This window comes from Nomascus leucogenys, chromosome 22a (genome assembly GCF_006542625.1).
Source record: "Nomascus leucogenys isolate Asia chromosome 22a, Asia_NLE_v1, whole genome shotgun sequence".
NCBI classification, from domain to species: domain Eukaryota; kingdom Metazoa; phylum Chordata; class Mammalia; order Primates; family Hylobatidae; genus Nomascus; species Nomascus leucogenys.
This window is the reverse complement of record NC_044402.1, coordinates 85,585,851-85,594,055: the sequence shown is the minus strand read 5'-3', so window position 1 is coordinate 85,594,055 and position 8,205 is coordinate 85,585,851. Positions and strand designations below refer to the sequence as shown.

At 34.0% G+C, this 8,205-nt stretch overlaps 1 long non-coding RNA gene across 1 annotated transcript; it reads left to right on the top strand.

Annotated features, from left to right (window-relative positions):
• The first annotated feature begins 2,809 nt into the window (after positions 1–2,809).
• LOC115832330 lies at positions 2,810–4,864 on the top strand. Its single transcript, XR_004027742.1, has 3 exons — positions 2,810–2,833; positions 2,941–3,026; positions 4,348–4,864. It is a non-coding gene; the product is annotated as an uncharacterized LOC115832330 (long non-coding RNA).
• Positions 4,865–8,205: the final 3,341 nt, after the last annotated feature.

Below are 8,205 nucleotides of genomic sequence, written 5' to 3'. Positions count from 1 at the left end.
ATTTGACCCAGCAATCCCATTACTGGGTATATACCCGAAGGAAAATAAATCGTTCTCTAAAAAGTCCCATGCACTCCTATGTTCATTGCAGCACTAGTCACAATAGCAAAGATATGCAATCAACCTATGATCCCATCCATGGTGGACTGGATAAAGCAAATGTGCTACCCATACATCATGGAATATTAAGTAGGCATAAACAAGAATAAAATAATATCCTTTGCAGCAACATGGATGGGGCTGGAGGCCATTATCCTAAGCCAATTAACATGAAACAGAAAACCAAGTACCACATGTTCTCATTTATAAGTGGGAGCTAAACATTGCATACACCTGGATATAAAGATGGGAACAATTGACACTGGGGACTACTAAAGCAGGGAGGTGGGGAGTGGTGTGAGCATTGACAAGCTACCTATTGGGTATTATGCTGACTTACCTGGATGATGGGATCATTAATACCCCAAACCTCAGTCTCACACAGTATACCCATTTAATAAACCTGTACATGTACCCCCGACTCTAAAATAAAAGTTTAAATTAAAATAAATTGTTTTATTTTTGGCTTATTTTTTAAATAAGATGAACTTTTGGTATATAATTATATGAATTTTAACACATGTCAATATAATATTGATAAAAAATATTTCCATCACCCAAAAAACTCCCTTATGCTATCCTTATGTAGTCACACCTTCCTGTGATATCTGGTAGCCACTAATCTGTTCTCATTATAATTTTTTTTCCAAGAACATCACTGGTATCGAATCACATAGCCTGTAATCTTCTGAGAATGTTTTCTTTCATTCAGCAGAATATCTTTGAGATCTATCCAAGTTGTTGCATGTATTGATGACTAGTAGTTCATCATATGGATGTCTTCCCATTCCATCTATTCACCTGCTGAAGATCTTTTTCTTTAGAAATTGTAAAAAACATTCATAGCTTTGCACAGCTTATTTAAAATTTTTATCACTTCCATTGGAATGTAGAAGTATTTCCACCATACACAGTCCACTTTACTTTCCTCCTTTTGTACCCTGGTTGTCTTATATTTTGCATCTGTACATATTGAAACCCCCATTGGGCAGTGCTATATTTTTTTGTTTTCAACTTGCAAGCAAATTTAAAAGAACTCAAAAGGAGAGGAAATATCTATTATATTTACCATATATTTACACTTTAGGTTCTCCAAATTTATTCTGGATTTTGCAAGTTTCCTTCCAGTATAATTTTTCTTCTGTCTGAAGAATTTTCTTGGGCAATTATTTTAAAGCATTTTGCAGCCTAAAAATTATTTTAGTTTTCTTTCATATGAAAATGTCTTTATTGCATCATTGACATAAAGGATATTTTTACTCACTAACACTCTGAATGGATAGCTCTTTTCTTGCAATACTCAGAAAATGCTGGGCCCATTTATTCTGGCCTCTAAGATTTTCAATGGGAAGCCTGTGGTCATTCAAATCATTGCTCCCCTATAAATAATGAACTGTTTTTCTCTGGCTCCTTTCAAGATATGTATTTGTTTTAAGTTTACAGCAGTTTGTTTATGATATATCTGAACATATATTTATTTGTGTTCATTCTGCTTGGAGTTCATTCAGCCTCATAAGTCTATAGATCTGTCTTTCACCAAATGCAGGACTTTCAATCTATTATTTCTTTTATTATTGTTTCAGCATCATACTCTTTCCCTGTTCTTATGGAATTCCAAATTTTTGACCTTTTTCCACGAGTCCCTAAAGCTCTGTTTGTTATATTTATTCAATGTTTGTTCTCTCTTTGTGTCTCTTTATGGCTCGTGTTCAGATTGGGTAAAAGCTATTGATCTATCTTCAAGTTTACTCACTTTTTCCTATCTTATCTGTATTCTTCCATTGAGTTTGTTCAGTGGGGTTTTCAGTTCTAAAATTACCCTTTCTTCTTCATATTTTATAGGCTTTTTACACTTTATATTATAACATTTGTTTCAAAAGTGTTTTATTTGCTTATTTGAATGTATTTGTCAGATAATTCCTACATCTCTATCATCTTTTGATCATTTTCTTCTGGCAAGTTGATATCATAATTCATCATGCGTTGAGTAAGTTTGGATTATATCTTGACATTCTGAATTTTACATTATGTGACACTGGGTCTTGTCAAAGTCCTGTGAAGAATGTTAAAATTCATGTTTTATTATGAAATTTATCTGGGTAGGTTCAGGCTGCAAGATCTAACTCTCATTCTCTGGTCTATGGTTCCAATGTTAGTTCATTTTTCAAACCCATTGCTTTGCTATACAATTATGTGCCATATATGCAGCAAAGCTTAGTGAAGAACTTGGGAAGAGGTCTATTAGCTCAGTTCTTAATGTCTTTTTCATGCTAATTAAAATTAGATTTTTACATGCGTAGGCCAAAGGTGAGCCCAGTAGTTCACAAACTACTCAATGGGATTGGTTTTTCCAGCTCTGCCACCTTTCTACAATCTTCCCCACTGTTCTCTTGCTTTTCCTTTCTTTCTTTTTTTTTTTTTATCCTACAGGCAGAATGCAACCACTTCTGTAATTGAGCCATGTCTGCTTCCAAAAAGAATAAGGAGATATGTAAATATAGATATATAGACATTCATATAGATTAGCTATAGATAGACATATAGATATAGATATGATATGAATGAGAGAGAGAGAAAGACAACAAGACTTTCGCCTCACCGTCTGAATCTATAGCTCCAGAGAAAATAAAGAGAGAGGTTTCCATTTCTTACACTCTTGGCTCCTGCAGGCTGCCATCATTGCAGCTGCTGCTGTCACCACTACTACCACTGCAGGGTTGCCTAGAAGCCTATAGTATGAGAGAAAATAAAAATAAAGGACAAAATATTATTTTCCTTCTCTCTCTGAGCTTTAAGTTTTTCCTTACGTTTTGTTTTGTTTTGTTTTGTTTTGCTCCTCAGATCACTGTAAAATTCCCCAGTGAATTAAGTTTGGGCCAGGAGATACTAAAGGATACAAAACTGGCAGACTCACTGCTGTTCTGGATGTACGTTAATTTACAGTGTTCTACCTTTACCTGTCTGTTTCTGTCTACACTTCAGAGTCCTCAAATAGCTGTGCCACGTATTCTGTCAAGGTTTTATACTTGCGTTCTGTGAGAGATAAAAGGGTACACTTCATACTACCAAAAACTGGAAAACTTTCAAATACATAGTTTTCATATACTGCTTTTCAAATAACAAATATATCATTTTTATAACTAGAAATATGAGCACAAAAAGCTTTAGGTTTTTTGTTTGCTTGAGACAGACTCTCACTCTGTTACCCAGGCTCCAGTGCAGTGGCGTGATCTCGGCTCACTGCAACCTCTGCCTCCCAGGTTCAAGCAATTCTCCTGCCTCAGCCTCCTGAGTAGCTGGGATTACAGGCGCACACCACCATGCCTGGCTAGTTTTTGTATTTTTAGTAGAGACGGGGTTTCACCATATTGGCCAGGTTGGTCTCAAACTCCTGATCTCGTGATCTGCCCTCCTCGGCCTCCCAAAGTGCTGGGATTACAGATGTGAGCCACCTAGCCCAGCCAAAATTTAAACCAGATAAATGGGCACTAGATAATAACATCAGAGACCCATGTATATATATGACATTGGCAAGTATTATAGTCATTTACAAGACTTTATTTTTCTACATTAAATCAGGCCAGAAATTTTAGCATTTATTTTTCTCATTTGTTAATGCCATTTGTATTAAAACGTATCTTATTATATTTCCATGGACATTCCCTTAATATTAACAGATATTAAGAATTGCTTTTATGCAGTCCTTAAAATAAGACTCCCATTTTTCAGGCCGTATTTATTCACTCAATACTGCTGAGTTAAATAGTAATTCCTTTTTTTTCTATTCATTATTCAAAATATTCATTTTAATTATGCTTTAATATAATAGACAAATTTAATAATACTATGTTAGCTTGAAATATTGAAACTTAAATTATCTACTATAAAATGTATTAACTGAAACCAAATTCTGTTCATTGTAGTCACAAAACATATGAATATAGCATCTATCTATCATCTACCATCTAACAGTGCTACATGTTAGACCAAAGTACCACATCGTCACAAACATGTACTTTGTCAGCTTATGGCTTGGCACTGGAATATCTATTAGATATTCAGTGATTAAATACCTGTTTGTTTTTTCATAAATTATAGTATTTTTTCAGATTGTGCAATTGTCAGTTCTTTTAGAGATAAGATTTAAAGTATTAATGAAAGCCATTGTGCAAAAATACAAAAATTCCAAGATAAAAGAAAAATATTGTTTTAAAAAGACAATGAAAATTACATCTTTTATGTTTTCAGGTTGTGAAAAACCTTTTTAAAAATTATCATGAAGAAAATTCAGGTCTTTAAATGTACCTCTACTCGATTGGTGCACTTTTTAACTAAGCAAAAGCTGTTTGTAATCTAGGAACTGCAATAGCTGTCACAATTAATACTGAGTATGTGCTGTTCTATCATTTTTGGCAAGGATTGGTATTTCATCATTTAGACACATCAGGTACTTACACTGCAGTGTCATATAATTTAAATTGGCATTGTTTAAAATGATAAAAAAATAACAAAGTACCAATCAGAAACTAAATTTTAGTACAGTGGGAAGGATTCATCCATTGAATTGGATTGATAGAAGATGAGACAGCAATTTAAGAGAGTTTTGTTCATCTTTTCCTTTCTTGGTTGACTAACATTGACATTTTTGAGGTCTTTTATTTCTACAGAACGTTCTCTGCAGTCTCCTCTTCAAATACGGCTCTTGGCTATGCTTGTGAATTTTGTGAATATACAATTATTTCAAATTAAATACTAACTGAATGTGGCTATATTGTGTTTATACATGTATAGACAAATACGGTGATTGATTATATTGTTAAATTGTCAATGAGAAAATGTGAAATGTGGCAACTGTCTCTATGAACTACTGTGTTTTTTAAATTAATTTTTGGCAGGGTGTGGTGGCTCACGCCTGTAATCCCAGCACTTTGGGAGGCTGAGGTGGGCCGATCACAAGGTCAGGAGATAGAGACCATCCTGGCTAACACGGTGAAATGCCGTCTCTACTAAAAAATACAGAAAATTAGCAGGTCGTGGTTGCAGGCATCTGTAGTCTCAGCTACACGGGAGGCTGAGGCAGAATGGCATGAACCTGGGAGGCGGAGCTTGCAGTGAGCCAAGATGGCGCCACTGCACTCCAGCCTGGGCAACAGAGTGAGACTTTGTCTCAAAAAATAATAATAATAATAATAATTTTAAAATTTATATTTGACACATTGTAATTGTACATATTATGGGATATAGTGTGACGTTTCAATGCATGTATGCATCGTATAATGATCAAATTGGTGTAACTATCATACCCATCACTGTAAGCATTTATCATTTCTTTGTGGTGACAACATTCAAAATATTTTCTTCTAGCTGTCTTGAAATATACACTACATTATTATTTGCTTTAGGCACCACACTGTTTTATAAACTTGGTCAAAATGAGTCCTCTGCAGTCAGATTATATATGGATATTCCAAGAAGGTCTACTTTCTGCCACTGCAAAGCTTGGGAACAGAAGTTATACTTTGTAAAGCTAATAATGTATGTCAACATAATCTAAAAAATCGTTCTCAGGGATGTGCTTACCTCTACGATTCCGTCTCATTAATCAGTAGTTCATCCTTCTATCATAAACTCCGTAAATACAACTCTTTTAAAGATATACATGTAAAATTCATATTTTGTCAAAACAATGCATATATATGCATACATATAGGTAAACAATATAAACAATATTGAAAGGCATAAATGAAAAACAAGTATATAAATCTACCTCCCCACAGTCCTACTCCTCAGTTCTACATCCCTAACACCAGGCAAACACTTACATCCTTTGAATCATTCTACAATTAGTTCTGCCCCAGTTTTTAAATATCGTGCTGAGCAGTATTTTATCAACTTTAGATATCACGTATTCATTTCCTCTAAGATTTGACACTCTTATACCACTCCCATATTCCTTGGTTTTGAGGAAAAGGAAGCCCACTCCCTCTTCTTGAGGAATAGAACATAAAAAGCGGCTGTATTACCTCCTTAATGAGTAATTCCAGACCATGAGGATTCACTTTTTCTTGAGCCTTATGTTTTCAAACATGGACAGCTGTGTTGATGTTTCTGGATATTAAAACTGGTTTGGACTGATTTATTCTTACTAAATCCTGGAAATGTCTGGACAAAAAAACGTTTGTTACTTGAAAGCACTCTGTTGCTGGCTTTAAGTCTCAATTTGAGTCTCATTAACCAAGCCAAGTAAAATAAGTAAAATCCTAATAAACTTCTGTACAACAAGGAAAATAATAAACAATAAACAGGTTACCTATGGAATGGGAGAAAATTATTTGCAAACAATGTATCTGACAAGTGGTTAATATAAAAAACTTATATATAAGGAACATCTAAAATGCAATAGCAAAATCAAACCTAATTTAATTTTTAAAATAACCTTATTAAAAAATGAACAAAAGACTTGAATAGACATTTCTCTGAAAAAGACATACAAATGACCAACAGGTATATGAAAAGGTGTTCATTGTTACTAATGATCAGGGAAACACAAATCAAAATCTTGATAAACTATCACCTCACACCTGTCATAATGGCTATTATAAAAAAACAAATTTTAAAAGAAGATAACAAGTATTGGCCAGGATGTGGAGAAATTGGAACCGTTGCAACAATGTTGATACAAATGTAAAATGGTGCAGCTGCTAAGGAAAATAGTATAGAGATTCCTCAAAAAATTTTAAAATAGAACTATGTGACTCAGCAATCTCACTTCTAAGTATATATACAAAATCTATAAAATCAGCGTTTCAAAGAGATGTAATGTTCATGTTCATTGCAGTATTATTCACAATAGACCAGGTATAGAAACAAGATTATCTGTCCTGTATCTGTCCATCAGCAGATGAATGGATAAATAAATGTGCTTTGTACATACAATGGAATGGTATTTAGCCATTAAAAAAAAAAAAGAAATCTTGCCATTAGTGACAACATGATGAACCTGGAAGACATTATGCTAAGTGAAATAAGTCAGTCACATAGGAACAAATTCTAAATTATTCCATTTATGTGAGGTACCTAAAATAGCCAAACTCATTGAAGGAGAGAATAGAATCATGGTTTCCAGGGGCTGGAGGAAGGGAGAGATGAAGAGATGTTGGTCAAGGGGCACAAAGTTTCGATTATGCAAGATGAATAAATTCTAGAGCTCTGCAGTACAACATGGTGCCTATAGTTAGCAATACTGTATTGTTCACTTTAAATATTTTTAAGAGGGAAGATTTTATGATATGTTCTTACCACGAAAAAAAGGGAGAGGCACACGGAAACTTTTGAAAGTGATGAATAAGTATATTACCTTGATTGTGGCGATGGTTTCATGGGTTTATGCATAATATCTACCTTCATTAGTTTTATACATTAAATATGTGCAGTTTTTGTATATCAGTTATACCTCAATAAAGCTATTAAATACAAGAAATCTATCACAACAATGTTTAACAAAAGCTTTATCAAAAATTTGAGTCGATAATTAGAGCTTATATCACTGACTTTGAATTTATTAGTCAATGTCATGCCAAACATTATCCCATGATATAAATTCCATACTGTTATTGTTTCACATACAATGTTAATTTTTACTTGCATATCTTAGGAACCACTTAGCTTTACTACTTTTCAAAACCCTCTTCTTGCTTCATAGTTTCTTTTCTTCCCGGACATGTCAATTTCATACTCACCCTTTCCTTTAAATCTCTTAGCATTTTAGGAATGATTTTCAAATGACCTCCAATTTCAACATAGGATGGTTGCACAATTTCCTGGCTTCTGTTCTCTTTCTGTGCCCTATAGTTGTTGATGGTGGTGGTGATGGCTGTGGGGGTGTTGATGTTACTGTTGCTAAAGTACATTTGTATGAGCTTCTCAAAGAAGGCGTGGAAGTTCTATTTTCCTTCTATGGCTGAAAACATGTTTATCCTATTCTCAAAAATGATTAGCGATCTGGTTGGTAATTGAATTATGATGTAGAGCAAATTTGTCCTCAGAAACTTGAAAATAATTTCTCCATTGTTTTCTAGCATCAGGAATTGGTTTTTAAAATCAGAT